Here is a 16,439-nt window from a genome sequence, read left to right as displayed (position 1 = left end):
TGATACTGATAGTGATCCTGCCCCACGACATACCTAAAGAATCTGCAATGTGTCTTGCTGATCGGTACAGGAAAGTATGTTTTTTGGAGGTCTATGGAGCATAGTCAATATGGTTTAATTGGGGATAGATCGAATGCAATGCCAGTTTCCAAAACATTTCTCACTAAATCCATTTTTTTGCTAGTGTCAAGCCTAGAATGCATCTTAATGTGTTCCTGTCTTTCTTTTTTTTCTCAAAAATATATATGGAGCAAATGCACTTTCCTCGTGATTAGGAGGATAGACCTCCACCGCATGCTTTTGCAGCCAGATGTTGACTTCCAAGGGAAGCGTTTGTGAAGACCCAACCGTTGAATGACGTGCATGTTCAGTTGCAGAAACTGAAAGATGCTTCCCCTACCAGAGTGAGTATTTATTTATTTATTTGAAGGTTTTACATAGCGCGAACAAGACCCTTGCGGGTATGAGAGCGCTTTACATGGGTGGAAATAAGGTACAAACGAGTACTGAACAAACACAAAACTTTGGGGCATATTACCAAGCAATAGCGATAATTATCGCTATTGCTTGGTTAGAGACAAAATTTTACCGCTGAGCTGCGGCGATTTTTATCGCAGATAAACCTTGGTTTTACCAAGGTTTATCGCAAATGCGATAAAAATTGGACGCAATGCATGAATATCACTGAAAAGTCAGCGATATTCATGCATTACCGAGCTAATGCTCTTAGCCATGTTATCCACCTCCCATTGGATAACATGGCTAAGAACTGCTCAGGGCAGGTGTTAGCTTTTGGAGATATTCGCGCTTAGCGCGAATATCTCCAAAAGTTGGTAATAGGAGATAGCAATGTTAGTGACTGTTTCCAGTCGCTAACATCTTGGCACGCCCACTTTGCATGTCATTAGTGATAAATATCACTGACATGCAAAGTGGGGCCCAAGATGGTCGCTATCTCCTACTAGCTGTCGCTAACTGGTGTTAGCGACAGCTAGGTAATAGGGAGATAAATTTATCTCCGCTTTCTTGGCTTTTAAAGCCAAAAAAGCGGAGATAAACCCCCTTGATAATATGCCCCATAGAGTCTTGATATACAAATCGCCGTAGTGCTAAATAAATGAAATGTTTCATGTGAATTTCCTTAGGAGTAGCGACTTTACTTCTTGCTTAAAGGAGGTAGGAGAGGGACGCCGTCTTGTTTCAGGGGACAGTGCATTCCAAATCCTGGAAGAAATTGTAATAGAAGAGGGAGAACGAAAAATGTAAGGCTTGGCGCCTGTTGTCTATTTACCCCTTTAGACAGCCTGTTGGGTAGATCTTCCTCTATTGGTAAGATTGTTGCTGCTGTGGTTGGTAGCAACCTTGATACTAATGAGGGGTATGAACCATCTGAGGCAAAAACCGACGCTGGTAGGGCTTGAAGGAACGTTCCTGTTCTTTGTGCCTTTCCAGGCCGACCTTCGTAAGATTCTCCTTTTCAGATTTTATTTGTGCCATCTCGTCGACAGTGTGGCTGCCGAGGAGGGAAGAACCTGGATAAGGAAGAATGAGGATCCTGTTGAGACTCCGGTTTAAGAGACGTCAGACGGAGCCAAGAATGTCTTCATAAGGCTACACCATGGCAATATTCCTGTGCCACCAACAAGGAAGAATCAGTTACAGCACTGATGACCTGATTGAACAACATGAAGACCTCATTAACTCTATCTAGGAAGTCTTTTCATCATCCCTGGGACGAACATCTGCCAACTTCTGAATAGATTCCCAGAGTGCTCTATAATATCTGCCTAGGAGGGCAGCTGCAGTGCCCGCTTTCATGGTGGTTGAGGCTGTGCTATAGACTTCACAGCCCACAGAGTCCAGCTACTTGCTCTCCTTATTGGGTGGTACAAAGGAGGCAGGAGTAGTGGCATGATGGCCGCCAATGTGACCACTGAGACCGAACATTCAGAGCGGAGGAAAAGAGGTTCCTTCTCTGGCGGTCTATATTTATTCTGTGGCCTCGACTACCAGAGGCCAGAATCAAGAACAATTCCATTGCTGGCTCTAAGAGGCCCGGCACTAAAGGTAGGAGTTATCTTGACATTGACCATGGTATGTTGAGCTACGCAACTCCTCGTACCAGGGCCTCCTGGAAAAAGTGTCTAAAAAATTAGTGAAGCAGAAGGCGGAGCAACCGACATTTGTAATGTCGTCCACAGAAGAAATGTGAGGCAGGGAAGAATCCAACAGAGCCAGCGAATATCTCCCAGTAGAAAGGGAGGAAGTGTATCCTGACCGACTCCTAGATCTTGTGCGTGATCTGGACCTGGAGCGAGATACATCACTTCGGTGGCAAGAGCGCCTGGAAGATGAGATGGCGCGAATTATGGCACGTACTTCAGTGCAATCTATGTATTGGGAGAGGTGCCTTCCCAGGCAGAGGACTTGGCGCCGGTGTGGTGCTGAAAGCAGATGATAGAGGGAGTGGAGTCGGAGGTTGAGGAGGAGACTCGAGTAGCTGGAAGAGAGATGAATAGATGTATTGCACCAGCAATATTGAAAGTTTAGGGGCTATTTCAGATGTCTCATGTAGCATCAGTATTTACCTCAGCTATTCCAGAGACATTTCTTAGCGGCAGGATCAACCTTCCCTGCTGGTGTAGAAGCAAACTCAGCCCTTCCAGGGCAGAGGATGTGGTGGAAGCTGAAGCCATTCACACCAGCAGGGGCAGAATTCCTCCAACCTCTCCTCCCATGCAGCAGCGCTTCCCAAATAACATTGATTTTCCTCACACCTCAATCATGGTGCACGAAATCAATATCCACCTGGTCAAAGGAGAACATGTGGGAGCCAATCTCTGAGAGGGGCAAGAGAGGCTGTTGCACTACTTCCCTGTGCTGAAGAACGACAGAGGTCTCCGGCCTACACTGGACCTCCAGACTTTGAATGTCTATCTGAATCAGGACGGATTTTAAATGCTCAATGTGTCTCAGCTCATCTCTGCTTTGGATCCGCGGGGACTGGATAGTGTCCCTGCACTTGCAGAATATGTATTTTCCACAGTGCAGTCATACAGACACTACCTGTGGTCCACAGTGGGGATGGAGATCTTCCAGTATTCCTTGCCTGCATTCAGCCTTTCTTCAGAGCCTAACTGTTCATGAAAGTGATGGCAGTGGGATACCTATAGATGACTGGCTCACCTCCGGACAACAGCTGAGTTCTTTATTTTCTTGGGGTTCCCATCAACGAGCCAAAGTTCCACCTGTGCCCTACTTAAAGAATCCCCTTCATAGGCGCTATCCTAGACATGGGAGTGTTCAAGGCAGTCCCCACACCCATGAGTCTGTAACATTCAGGATATGATCTTGACATTTCAATCTCAATCAAGGGTCAATCCCGCAGTGGAACCTAAGATTTTTTCAGAGGACCCAGCACCAAGGTTGCCTCTCTGACTTCATCCATATCTTGCAAGAGAGAGCTCAGTACCTTATTCGGTAGGAGAAGGGTTCAAACCTGACAATTGGTGGGACACTGCCGGTTGGGGGGGGGTCCTACTCCATGTTCGCTGGATGGGGGGGACCCGTGGGGGTTGATGGGAAGTCCCCGTGCCTAGGCTGGCTCCCTAGGCACGCTATATTGTATTGTATGATATTCTACCATTGCTGTAAGCACCGTGTTGAAGTCTCACACTGTGTAATATGACTGAAAATGTTAATAAATACATATTTTAAAAAATGGCAGGTCTCTCTCCCTTCCTCGCCTGGATGTTACAGTTGTAAAGGATGAGTTGTTACTGAGTGGGGAAGGCCATCTGGGGGAGGTGGAGAGCAAAGGCTTCTGGTCGTCAGTGGAGAGCCAGCTCCATACCAGCGTTTTGTTGCTGTGGGTGATCCGCCGGACCCCGGAAGACTTTTAAGTCACTGTCAATGAAAGGCAGGCGCAGGTTCCCATAGACAATGTAACCACTAATTGGTACTGCAACAAGCAGGGTGGTGTGGAACCCTGGATGCAGTGCCGAGAGGGTCAATGGCTCCAGAGGTGGTCGGGCCAGCAGCAGTTCAGCTGAGCAGACATCAGCTAGTGGACGACGCATGCATTTTCTATCTGAGGTGGCACAAGACATCCTCTATCAGTAATGCATCTGTTCGCCACCAGTGAGAACGTGCAGGGTATAAGCTTCAGCACAGTGGAGTTTCCTCCAACAAGGCCACTGGGAGGCACATTCCATCTGTGATGGGACTTTGGTCTCCTGTACTGCTTCATCTCCTTACTTGTGTTCTGAGGAAATTCAGGACAGCCAGGAACCCAAATTATCTTAATAACCTCAAAATGGGCCAGGAGAGCATGGTACCCAGAGCTCCTGAGTCTGAGCATTTGCCCTCCAATCAGGCTACTCATTTGTGATGACCTCCTGTCTCAGCGACAGGAGAAGGTTCTACACTTGAAGCTTTGCAACCTACACCTCCATGCTTGGAGATTGAGAGGAGACAGCTAAATTATTTTGACTTGCCGCCAGTGGTAGACATCATAGTTGCAGCTAGTTGCCTATCCACAAACTCCTTGTGTCAGGCATTGGGAGAGGTTTGTGGCACGGTGTGGGATCTGTGAACTTGACCCTCTGAGGGTCAAACGTTTTGGTGTATTCTTTGTTTTGCTGTTAGCCCAGCACAATCCTGCTGTTGGTGCACTTAAAGGTTACTTAGCAGCCCTCTCTGCCTTTTAATGAATGTCTGATCAGTCATCTCTCTTTAAATCACTAGTTTTGATGCTTTTTTCTGAAGGGCCTGAGGAATACATTCACTCCAAAGCCATTTGTCCTGCCTCTGTGGGACCTAGAACTAGTCCTGATGTTTCTAATGTACACGCAATTTAAGTCTATGCATAGTTGCTCGCTACAGCTTCTGAAAACACATTTTTAATTATCTCATCTCTTCTGAGCACCACATGAGTGAACTATAGCAACACTCCATGCTACCTTCCAACACTTTCTTCCCAGACAAATTGGTGCTAAAGGCTTGGGCTGCTTTCCTGCCAAAGTTGGTATCACCCTTCCATATCAGACAATCAATCATCTTGCTGCAATTTTTTGCTCTCATAACTCTTGAAAGAGGAGGAAAGGCTCCATCGGCTAGACCCTGCGAGGACTTTGAGCTTCTAAATTGACCATATGAGAGACCGCTGTGTAGATGACCTGCTCTTTGTGGGGTTCATCAGGATAAGAAAGGCAAGGCGGTGCAAAAGAGGTGGCAAATCCTCTGCATCTAAAGTGCTGGCTAAGAAGGCAGCCCCGAAGGCCAGTAGGCTCAATCCACCAGGGCCAATGCCACTTTGATGGCATTGGCAAAGGAGAGTGTCAGTTCTGCACATCTGCCAAACTACAACGTAGGCGTCGGTGCACACATTCACTAAACACTACTTCCTTTTTTAATTGAAAACTGTTTTATTTGGTGTTCATCGTTCATAAATGAAATACTACAACATCTTCTATCAAGATATACACAAGAGTGTGTGCATGCAATTGGTTGACATTTCGGAATATCTACTCAAGCATGCTAGGTTTGATGTACTGATCGATACCCAGCGAGGGGTATGATTTCAATTTTATTATTATATTTTAACTGCGTCTTGTCCTCATCTTAAACGTGGACTGAAAGTCTTAAAGTTAGGATTTTTCTCAGTTTAGGAGTAGTAAAGTTAGGACTCCTAACTTTAAGACTCCTAAACTGTAATAAATCCTAAATTTAAGACTCTCTTTATTCACAGAAGGCATTTAGGAGTCCTAAAGTTAGGAGTCCTAACTTTACTACTCCTAAACTAAGAAAAATCCTAACTTTAAGACTTTCGGTATTCACAGAAGGAATTTAGGAGTCCTAAAGTTAGGAGTCCTAACTTTACTACTCCTAAACTAAGAAAAATCCTAACTTTAAGACTTTCGGTATTCACAGAAGGCATTTAGGAGTCCTAAAGTTAGGAGTCCTAACTTCTGTGAATAACAAAATGAGTAAGTGCCTTCTGTGAATACCAAAATGAGTAAGTGCAATCTGTGAATACTAAATTGGTAGTAAGTTGAGGATTTTGTTTTAAGTTAGTTCTTGGAATCGGGCCCACCGACACTGCTCCTACCCAGGCTGCTAATGCAGGCCCTGCTAGAGTTCTCCAGTGCATGGCAATTCCCCGCTTACCTAAAAGTAGTGCCAGAGACGCAAACCGCGCCTCGACTTTGTGGGGTTTCCGACGTTATAATATGCCCAATGCACAGGCATCCCATGTTGTAAAGCCTGTGAGTCCTGTTACTTCGCGTAGTGAGGTATGTATTGCATTCCAATAGGAGTGTAGCGCTGTGCAATTCCAAAACATGTGAAAGAAAGTTGCGCTGGGGATTTGACATCTCGGGCATGAGAATGGTGTGCTAGGATAGTATCTTTGAAGGTGCTTGGGCATTAGGTATGCACAATGTAAGATGAAAAATGTTATGTTTTTAAATCAGGGATTGCAGGATACTTTCTTTGGGTACTCTAGTGCTTGTTCCTACTCTTTATCATGCAGCGGCCTCTGGAGTTCTGCCTCCCATTTAGCCCGAAGGGGGGGGGGGTGAGTGACACTGCTGTTAGGTCCGAAAGGACTACTTCCTTGTTGGTAAGGTCCGATGGGAGGGTTGCAAGACTAACTAATCTTTGTCCAATTCTCAGTCCTTGCAACTTTGGGAGGTACGTCTGTGGTATCTGTTCTAAAGATGAGGAATCTGCAGCTAGAAGTATCCATCATAAGAACAAAGTACTTACCTTCAGGATTGCTCTTTCTAGTGGATGCTCTACCTAACCTCAGATTCCTCACTGCCCTTCTATCCCCTGGAGTGAACTCCCGAAGAGCATAATCAGATTCTAAGTTAGGTTATGGCACACGGTAACCTGCAATTTGTTCGAAGTGCACCAGATCTGAGGGGTAGAAGAAGAGGGGTGAAGAAAATGAAGATAGCACGCTGGGGTTGCACTTATATGCGGCTTCAGGTCGTCACTTCCTGGGAAGTATGAAGTCACCATACAGTGCTGTCTACTAGTATCCATGGAGCATTCCTGAAAGAATCTCCAGATACAGTCTGATGCCTGAAAATATTCTACAGGTGAAGAATCTCCAGTTAAATAAAGTATTCACAAGAAAGAGCATTACCAAGGGTAACTAATTTGTTTTATTGTTTTTACTAAGATCATGAACTCACAGACACTTTATTAAAAATATAATTTCTCTTTCTGTGCTTAGCTATCGGTGGCTCCATATGGCTTTGATTTGAAGTACCCTGTCGTTGCTACATAAAGGGAATTCACAATAGCCAGAGGAACTGATGTCCTGCAGATGAAGGAGGAGGATGTCCTTAAGTTCCTCGCTGCGGTGACTCACCTGGGAGGCACCAACCTAAACTTCCAGATGGAGCAGTACATTTACAAGAGGAAAAGCGATGGAATTTACATCAAAAACTTAAAACGCACTTGGGAGAAGATGCTGCTGGCTGCCCGCGCCTTTGTCGCCATTGAAAACCCAGCCGACGTGTGCGTCCTCTCGTCCAGAAACACTGGGCAGCGTGCTGTACTAAAGTTGGCATCATCGTGCGGCGCTACTCCCATTGACAGTAGCTTCACCCCTGGAACCTTCACCAACCAGATCCAGGCAGCTTTCCGAGAAGGAGTAGTTTCTGTCCTGTAACTCCAGTTCTGTAGTAGGGGTATCTCTGTTATAGTCATAATCTAGTGAATAGTCCCGCTCATGTGCGTGGACCCCGGCAATCAAAAATAATCTCTTAACTTGTCAAAAAATTGCAGAACTGCAAAGACACTTAAGAGAGAATTTAAAGACAAATAATGCAGCCTATATCCACAGGCTACACTGTCCAGTACTTCAACTAGAAATTCCACCAAAAACACCACACATACAACACAGCCTGCCCTTTTGTTTCTTTTAAAACACTTGATACCCATGGTCCCTAGCCACCCATTGGGTTCCCCTTGTCTTTTCAAATGAACTGAGTGCAATCGCTGGATTGCAGGGGCTTTCTTTAACCTTTAATCCTCGTCCTACGAGGTTGGCCACCCTAGTGCACCAGTACTTAAATTTAATTTTCTCCCTTAAAAATCTATTCTTCATTTCCCAAGTGATGTCAGCCCATGCTCCATTATATTCCGCAGAGTACCTAAAACATTTATGCTCTGGGCCCTCCTTATTGACTGACACCCCAGATGTGCCAACAGCTACCAGCTCTACACTACCTGAGCAACTCCAAAAACTAAAAAAGAAACAGGTCCGCCTACAGCTTATGTAGTAGTAGTAGTAGCTTTATTCGATAAAAACATATCATAAAAGCATTTACACATCTTTAAAAACATTTTTAACAACAGTCATCAACATAAAAACATTTCATATCCAAAACAGCATATTGGGTGGGTGGGCTCGTTCACTGGATTAACAGTTTTCTTGCAGTTCTTAGACGCCAAGCCCAACCCAAAAATTTTGCCATGCAAGTGGAAAAGAAGGGTCTAGCATCTGTACGTAAAATACGCAGGGCTTCCAAGTGAGAGCGAGTTCCCAGACTTCTGCAAAGGGGCTTCAACCACCTACGTCTCGGGACTACATAGACACTACATTCGAACAACATGTGGGACACAGACTCTACCCTTAGATCACAAAAGGGGCAATAGGGTACAGTTTGAGCGGGCGGTTTCCAAGTGGACGTGAATTCACATAATGGAAGCACCCCCAACCTGAACTTGATGTACAGAGCTCTAGCCCTTGAGTTCTGAATGGTGTCTAGATAAGGTTCCCTTAACGGTAACTCTTTGACTGACAGAAACAGAACTACGGATTTACAATGGTTTGTGCTTCGGGCCCTCTCACTGTCTACCCATGCCCAATAGACCTTCTTTAGCTGATGTTTCGTGGGTGCAGATTTGTTGGACCAAGCCTCTCCTAGGCCTAATTTATAGAGCAGCTTTTTAACCTCCCTAAGCCAGATGATCTTATGAGAACCCGGTAGTGACAGGATGTCGTTCAAAGCATCTGCGTAACTACTTAATTCCTGCACATTCCAGATTCTGGACCATAACAGGAGTGGACGTAGTTTCGCTTGATCGCAGATTGCCCGGGTACCTGCATCTATCAGCAATGGGATTGTTGGTGTGCTGTGGGGCAAACCCATTAGGTCTTTATGGAAGTTGTTCTCAAGGTGGGCCAGAGTGTCAACTCTTTGAGTGCCCCACAGCTCAGCACCGTAGAGTGCCGCGCTTACAACCCTTGCCCTGTAGATATCTAGGGGAGCCCCAATAGGTTTTGATGATGATGCTCGCTGCTCTTTGAGCAGCGCACCTGCCACCCTTTTGTGGGTAAGGAAGACTTTTTGATGGTGTGCCTTCCAGCTCATGGTGTCACTGATTCGTATACCCAGGTAGTCAAATTCTTTCACGCGATCAAGTGGGACAGAATCTAGGACTGGGGGGTAGACAGATTTTTTTGGCGGGTTGAGGACTAAAAACTTAGTTTTGCCTATATTTATGGCCAAACCCCTTTCATTACAGAAGGTTTGGAAGCTGGAAAGCAACGATTGGATGCCCATCGGTGATTTTGAAATTAGGAGGGTATCGTCCGCGAACAGGAGCGTTGGGATCTTCCTTCCAGCCAGGGTGGGTGCATCTGATGGTTGTTGTAGAAGATGCTCCACCACTCCGTTAATATAAAGAGAGAACAGAGTGGGGGCAAGCACACACCCCTGGCGGACGCCTCTGTCCACGGGGATACGAGATGTTTTCTCTCCCTGTGCACCCCATCTAATTTGGGCAAAATTCCTATCGTGGAATTTTACAAGCAGAGACAGCAAATAGGGGGGGAGGCCTAACCCATCGAGGACGTTCCATAGAAGCGCGCGTGGTACCAGGTCGAAGGCAGTCCGCAGGTCAATGAAGACTAAATACAGACTGCCCCCTCCCAGCACCACCACTTTCCAATAGATCATTAGAAGGCGGAACGTCTGCTCGATTGTGCCTGTTCCTGTTCTGAAGCCCGCTTGGAGATCTGACAGGATGTGATTTCGTCTGCCCACTCCATGATCCTGCCCAATACCACCTTCCCTGCTACCTTTTGAGAAGAGTCTAATAAACTAATTGGGCGGTAGTTCGCTGGGTCGTCCCTAGAGCCTTTTTTAAAAATAGGTACGACCTCAGCGCCCCTCCATGAGTCAGGAAAGACTCCACCCAACATCACTTCTTTCAAAAGCGAGGCAATTAATCTACTCCAAGGAGATGGGTAATTCTTGATTAGGTCTCCTGGGATTCCGTCAGGACCCGCTGCTTTGTTCGAGACAATGCATTGGATTGCTCGTTCTACTTCTAAGTTGGTAAATACGCCATCCTAACACGGGAGGTTAGTTGTAAAATCCATGGGTGGGCAAGCTACCTGGGCTGGGCCTGAAGGAGCAGAGTACAGTTGCGAAAAGTGGTCGAACCATGCACCCCCTGTAATGTTACAAGTTAGCTGCTGATCAATGGGCTTTTCCCTGGATCTTAATAGGTCCCAAAACCTCTTGGCATCCTTCCTAGTGCTGGCCTCTACTAGATCTCCCCAAAAGTTAAAATCATAAATCTGTTTAGCTTCAATTATGATTTTTTTGTAAAATTTTCTAGCAGCCCTGATAGCAACTACGTCTTTGGACTTTAATGTCACAACAAGTTCCTTCTTAGCCTCACGACATTTTGGAGTATACCACTTGTCTGACTGTTTAGGAAATGTTTTCGAAAGACCCCTTCGAGTCTTTTGGGGAACAATAAATAAGTCACTCAGCGCCAGTACAGTCTCAGTGAATAGAGGTAGGATCTTATTATCGGTTTGGCTTAAAGTGATCATCCGGGGCTCCACCTCTTCCAAAATTGTCCCGGCTTGGGCCATCCTTGTATCATCGGCTGAGACTTTTGCCCACTTTAAGCGCCTGCTACAGTTTGTGGGGACTAATTCATGGGAGGATTTCCACTTATGACCGGTTAGGCCTTGCCTTCTAGCCTGCCAAGGAGATGAAATAGATAGCGATAAGGGGTTGTGGTCGCTATCACCCGACACTATAACCTCCATATCTAGGTGGTGTTGCCAGAGGTTGTAATTAAGCGTGATATAATCAATCCTAGACGTGTGGTCTTGTCTGTTATAGGTGTGAGCGCCCATATGGTCAGATTTGGATCGGCCATTTGTCGGTCGCAAATTATGCTCCATGCACAAGGCATTGATCTCTATTGCGTTTTGCGACCATTTGGGAATCGGGTCAAGATTCAAAATAGGAATACCTCTCCTGGTGTCCTCCTCAAAAGTGTCCAAGATATCTTCGCTGGCCAAGGGCTCAAAACAGCAGTTGAAATCCCCTGCAAGCATTATATGGGAATCTGCATCGCAGGCAGCCAGGTTGCGGTTTAGACCTGTGGATGGTAGATGGGATACACCGCCTTTGGCACCCCTCAGGTAGATGTTGAAGACTTCCATACTTCTTCCCCCTTTGTGTGTTATCGTTAGCCACTGGAGATCCGAAGATTGGGTGTTTCTTTCTTTCACCCTGAAGCCCAGAAAAATACTAATCCATATAATAAGGCCGCCTGACGGACGACCTTTGGATCCTTGTTCCTGGACTGCGGGGATAAAAAAGGTGGAGAATCCCACTCGGTGTCTTGGCTCCAAACACCAGGTTTCCTGAAGGAGGCAGATATGAAAGGGTTCCAGGAAGTCGTTCCATTCCGGGATGTCAAAGTTACGACCAAGACCAGCCACATTCCAAGATAGAATTTTTAAAACAGAGTCAGCTGGTGAAGAGGCCTTGGTGGGGTCAATAGGCATGGGCATAAGAGAAACAGTCGCACCCACAGCTTATGGTATTAATGCTCACAGATTACCTAAAAGCAGATGTTATACCAGTAGGCCTCCAGGTCCGCAACATTCCCGGTATTTTCACGGACAACCCAAAATATATCTCCAATTTTAGTTATATTGGAACCACATGCTCTAGGCACAGGCTCGCATTAGGCATCGACATAGCCACAGAAACACTCAAATCGCTAGAAACAGAAATCAGCGATCTATTGAAGCAAATCAATGACTCAGACCCCACGGCAGAGTGTAAGAAGCTGTTAGATCAAGTTGAAAAAACTGTAGCAGACTTTCACCGAATTGAACAGAACAAAAAGTCTAATAAAATCAAGAAAGATATTAAGAACTATAACGTAGAGAACACCTATCCCTACTTACATAAAGATTTCTACACCAATAGACCGCAATTTAACCCTAATAGCAGACCTTGGGGCAGATACAATAAACGCCAGAACATAGTTGGATTCTCCGACACTTCGGAGGACTCCTCTGACAGCTCAGATCCAGGTGAGGGAGCAAGCAACCAAAGACGAGGGGGAGGCGCCCAGTCTAATTTTTTATCCAGAGGCCAACCAGGCACGCCTCAAAGGGGGCGCGTAAAGAAACCACAACGATGGTTCAATGCCCCAGGCGAGCGCAAAACCAGGAACAATTTTTACCAATGGTAGAACAAACTGCTGGTATTGACTCCTCACTCCTTCCACTCTCCATGGAACCCACTTCTGAATTAATACCGATTTTAGACCTATCCAAGCACACATTACAGGATCGAGAAGTTGCAATTCTGAAAAAAGGTTTATCCTTTGTTCCCAAAATCCGCCCCTATTTTATGGAGTTGCAGACTGAATTACTAAGATTTTTCAGGTTAATTCGCCTAAAGGCCTTTTTCCAACTCCACCCATCTACCACAACCAACTCAAACACACCTTTCAGACCCCAATCTACATTCCTCCCATCCGCAAGTATGAATCCCGTCTGAGATAACAACATTTGAGAAATTAGTTCAGAAAGATCTCGTTGATGTAGAGAAGAAGAGATTGTATGTTCCTTACAATATCTCACGAGTTGAGAAAGATGCCATAAGCACACTAAAAAATAACCCCTCACTTGTCATAAAGAGTGCAGACAAGGGTGGCGGTATTGTTCTCCAGGACATTGAATCCTACAAGAATGAAATTCAAAGCCAGCTCAGCAACACAGACCATTACCAGAGATTGCCTGGTAACCCCACCAAAAGTATCCAAGATACCAAACTGAAACTAACAACGGATGCCTTGTCTGAAGGCTACCTGAGTACAAAGGAACACTGTTTCCTTAATGTTAAAAGTCCCCGCCTACCAGTCATTTACACCCTCCCGAAGGTGCATAAGAATATCGAGAACCCACCTGGGAGACCGATAGTCTCAGCTTGTGGCTCAATCCTAGAACCTCTAGGAGCCTATGTGGATTACTTCATAAAAGAATTTGTACAATCCACAGCCTGCTATGTAAGAGATAGCCTGGCGATGATAAACTTAGTCGAACACTATCCCTATGACCCTGCAGTTAACACCCTCTGCACCATGGACGTAGAGTCGCTCTACACTAATATCCCCGAGACAGCGGCTCTTCTGGTCATCAAGAGAACCCTTGATTCACGTCCTCGTCCACACAGGGTCCCCACACTTTTCATCTTGCAGCTCCTGGAGCTATGTCTCTCTAGAAACTACTTTCTGTTTGATAATATTTATTATCAACAAATCAAGGGAACTTCGATGGGGGCGATTTTCGCCCCCAACCTGGCCATTCTATTTATGGATGCACTCGAAACTGGTAGTATCCTAACAGAAAGAAACCCATTTTTTACAGGAATTGCACTCTGGCGTCGTTATATAGACGACATTTTCCTGATTTAGAACCTTGATATTGCTTCATTGAACTCTTTTAATCACTGGCTAAATAACAACTGTGCAGAACTTAATTTCACCCTTGCCTATGACAAAGACCAAATAGCCTTCCTAGACCTCACTATCTTCCACCAAGAAGGCGAATTACTAACACGCCTATACAGGAAACCAACGGAACAAAACACCCTCCTTAGCTATGATAGCAATCATCCTAGGGCTCCAAAAGACTCCATGCCCTATTCCCAATTTCTAAGGATTAGGAGAAATTGTTCATCAAAGGCAGACTATTTTAGGGAAGCCAACACACTTGCTAACAAACTAAAAACTCGTGGATACCCTAGAAGACTTGTAAAAACTGCATCCAAAAGGGCCTGGTACTGCCCACGAGAGGTCCTCCTCACACCCAAGACACATGACAAAACAGAGAGAATAGCCTGTGTAACCACTTTTTCTCCTGTCTCTAACAAAATTCGCAAATCTATCCTTAAACATTGGCCAACGTTAAACGCAGGTCCCATACATTTAGAGAGACCACTCTTCGCTTTCAAGAAAAGTAAGAACCTAAAGGTGGAGAAGTGTGGCTCAATGGTTAGAGCGGCAGACCCTGATGCAGAGGTCTGGCCCGGGACCAGGATTCAATTCCCCGCCTCGGCGGGTCTTGGGTTCAAAATTCCACGGACCTGATAATTCTCGCCTCGGTGCCTATTCCAATCATGGAGTCCCACTCTGCAACTCTGGGCAATAGCTTGCTTAATCTCCACAACGGCCCCCACAACGCTAAGGAGGCCTGGCCTCCACCTTGGGGGTGCCCAGGAGTAGACACCTCACAGGGAAAGCCAGGATGGGTTCCACAGCGGTATTCGTACAAGCGCCTTGAGACCCTTGCGGGTGAGTAGTGCGCTATACAAGTATCAATTTACATTTACATTTACAAAGGACCATTTGGTCAGAGCAGCCTTACCTGCCCCCACTGTCAGGACAACCATTGAATCTAATTGGGGATTACCACCTATCTTGGGGCACACTAAGTGTGGAAGCTGCACTGTATGTGAGTTCACGATTGAGGCTTGTCACTTTAGTCACAATGGTGTGACTGTAGAAATAAAAAGTTTCACCAACTGCAACAGCTGTAACGTCATCTATGCAATTCTTTGCCCTTGCCCCAAAATGTATGTGGGCCAAACCACCCAAAAAGCAAAGACCTGAATATGTCAACACAGGAGTCAAATCAGATGCGGGACTCCCAACACACCTCTTGTTGAACATTTCTCTGAACTCAACCACACCGCAGACGACATCAAATGGACAATTCTGAAAGCGATAAAACTACCACCAAGAGGAGGCAACCTGGGCTAGATCCTAAACCGCGAGGACCTTAAAACTATTATCCAATTTAACACCATCCACACAGGATTGAACAGGAGTGAGGACTGGACAGCTCTCCTATGAAATCATACCCTGAAAGACAGTGTCCTTATCAAAATTGAGCACTTTTGATCAAAACAATGAGAGCTATGGCCCCAGACGAATTTTCTGACATCTGAAATGTTTTTTAATATATAATTATGTCACGTTTGACACACTGTTCACATCTCCCTTTCCGGGTTACATTATTTTAATCCTTTCCCTCACTATCACTTGCGACGTAATTTTAATTAATTATTTTCAACACACTCGCGCTGTAACCACCACCATATTGCAAGGCTATCACAGCTACATAGGTAATACTATTCGCGCTCCGTTCAATGATGGCGGCTGCAAGGTATTGATTCATCTTTACAGTGCACGCGCCCTGTAACCACAACTAGATTGCTAGGCTATTACAACCACATAGCTAACACTAATTGCGCACCGTTCTAAGATGGCGGTCGCGTAATATTTGAAGCTATACTGGCTCCCTAAAGGCTCACGTCACGTGACCGCCTCATGTCCAATAAGATGCCAGCACCTTAGGGTGCTGACTGCGATCCGGCAAGGCACAGCTCGCAACTTGCGTCCAGTCATCCCACTGAATTCCGGTAAGTCTCACTACGATAGACTCCCTTATGTACAGAGCTGTACGCTGTTCTAACCTAGTGTTCCTTCCTCTTTAGCGGATCAGTCAATTATCTGACCGCATTCCCAAGACGGCATCAACGCATAAGCTGGTTACATTGACACCCTGGTTAATCAGACGCAGAGACTACTTGAGGATTACTTGACCCTTAAGGTAATATCGCGCGGCCCATCACTGGCTACAATCGTAACCGGCCCCCTACTTGGTATTAATTCCTTTCTCCCCCCATAGTAGCGCAATCTCGGCACTTCAACTATGCGAATTTGGACGCTTGCCACGCCCTTATCAGGACATCGGCTCACTCAGACCACTCAGGGATATCGAGAAACTAAGGGTAAAACTGCACGCACCGCTTTACTTGCTTAATTAAGATTCATCACTCCCATTTTGGCCCTAATCTTCTCCTCCTCCTCAACAGTGGTGCACTTCTTGCACACCAATCTGTGCCAATTGAAGCCCACACGGAGCCTTAACACTGGCCTTCTATCTATCCATGTTGACCCTGCTAGGTGGCTTCAACAAATCATCACGGTAAATGTTGGCGCCTTGTAATTATCCTGCTTCACGCACCCCTAACAATGTCCTAAACATCTCTCTTCTTTCCCCAGCATCCGATAGCTTGGACGCC

At 45.7% G+C, this 16,439-nt stretch overlaps 1 pseudogene; it reads left to right on the top strand.

Moving 5' to 3' along the window:
- LOC147748288 (small ribosomal subunit protein uS2 pseudogene) overlaps nucleotides 1–16,439 on the top strand; it is a 52,740-nt pseudogene that overhangs the window by 23,390 nt on the left and 12,911 nt on the right.

The sequence above is a fragment of the Lissotriton vulgaris genome, chromosome 1_1, assembly GCF_964263255.1.
Source record: "Lissotriton vulgaris chromosome 1_1, aLisVul1.2, whole genome shotgun sequence".
NCBI lineage: Eukaryota > Metazoa > Chordata > Amphibia > Caudata > Salamandridae > Lissotriton > Lissotriton vulgaris.
This window is presented reverse-complemented; position numbering and strand designations above follow the sequence as displayed.